We start from the raw sequence: 1389 nt of genomic DNA, 5'->3' as shown, positions 1-1389 counted from the left end.
AAAAACTTCATAAATATCAGAATAATTTTTTTGTTTTTTATTATTAACTAATTCATGAGGGAAAGGAACATTTTTATTTGACTCACATATTATTTCAGATAATTTATCATCAACTTTCTTAATCTTAGGACTCAAAGTATCATCTTTTCTCGAAAGTATCAAGATTTTCATCCTTACTCTTTGAGTTTGACTGATCTTTGTTTTCATCACTATATGGATCATTAACTATTTTACCACTTCTAAGAGTAATAACAGATTTTACTTGATCAAATTTTTCTTGATTTTGATTTTTAGGATTAGGTTGTGGTTGAGATGGAAATTTTCCTTTTTCATGAATATTAAGTGCAGATGCAAATTTTGCAAGAGTTTCTTTCAAATCATTCATAGATTGAATGTTTTGAATATTGATAGACTCTTGCTTTTGAATGTATGCATGAATTTCATCTTCTAAATGTTTTCTTGGAGGTGGGATATAAGGAGCATAACCTTGATGACTTTGGTTATTGTGAAAAGGTTGTTGTGAAGGTTGTGCATTATTATCGTTCCTCCAACTAAAATTAGGATGATTTCTCCAACCAGGATTATATGTTTGTGAAAAAGGATCTAATGTTGGTTTTCTAAAATTGTTAACATAATTGGCTTGTTCATGGAGACATTCTTTAAATGAAGGCAAATTAGGACAATTTTTTGTAAGGTTATCATGTGTGTCACATATATGACAAATAATTTCTTGAACACTTTTTAATTGATCACTCTTTTTCATTTCTAATGACTCGATTTTTCTTGCTAAAGATGCATGTTTAGCTTGAACATCTACATCATCTTTAAGATGATAAATACCACCCCCATTTGTTGAATTATTGGTTTTACTTGGTGGTTCAATTGAGCCTATATTATCCCAATTTTGAACATTTTCTGCTAATGACTCCAAATATTCTATAGCTTCATTTGGGTTTTTATCTTCAAAAGTTCCATTACACATGAATTCTATCATTTGCCTATCTTTAGGTATTAAACCTTCATAAAAGTGAGAAACTATCCTCCATATTTCAAAATCATGATGTGGGCATGTATTAAGTAACTCTTTATATCTATCCCAACATTGATAAAATGTTTCCCCTTGTTTTTGAGAAAAAGTTGTAATTTGTCTTTTAAAAGAGTTTGTTCTATGGGAAGGAAAAAACTTTTTTAGAAATTGTTGTTGCATTTCTTCCCATGATCTTATTGAACTTGATTTCAAATTTTGCAACCATGTTTTAGCTTTATCTTTTAAGGAAAAAGGGAAAAGCTTTAATCGAACAGTATCCATGCTACAATTTTGATCATTATAAGTGTTGCAAACCTCCTCAAATTCTCTTAAATGCAAATATGGATTTTCAGAATCTAAGC

General features: G+C 29.2%; 1 non-coding gene across 1 annotated transcript; it reads left to right on the top strand.

The window, feature by feature from the left end:
• Positions 1 to 1052: 1052 nt before the first annotated feature.
• Positions 1053 to 1159, top strand: LOC140885844 (small nucleolar RNA R71). Its single transcript, XR_012151257.1, has one exon. It is a non-coding gene; the product is annotated as a small nucleolar RNA R71 (small nucleolar RNA).
• The last annotated feature ends 230 nt before the right edge of the window (positions 1160 to 1389 follow it).

This window comes from Henckelia pumila, chromosome 2 (genome assembly GCF_033568475.1).
Source record: "Henckelia pumila isolate YLH828 chromosome 2, ASM3356847v2, whole genome shotgun sequence".
NCBI classification, from domain to species: Eukaryota; Viridiplantae; Streptophyta; class Magnoliopsida; order Lamiales; family Gesneriaceae; genus Henckelia; species Henckelia pumila.
Note: the sequence above shows the minus strand (reverse complement) of the source record. Positions and strands in the feature narration are given on the sequence as shown.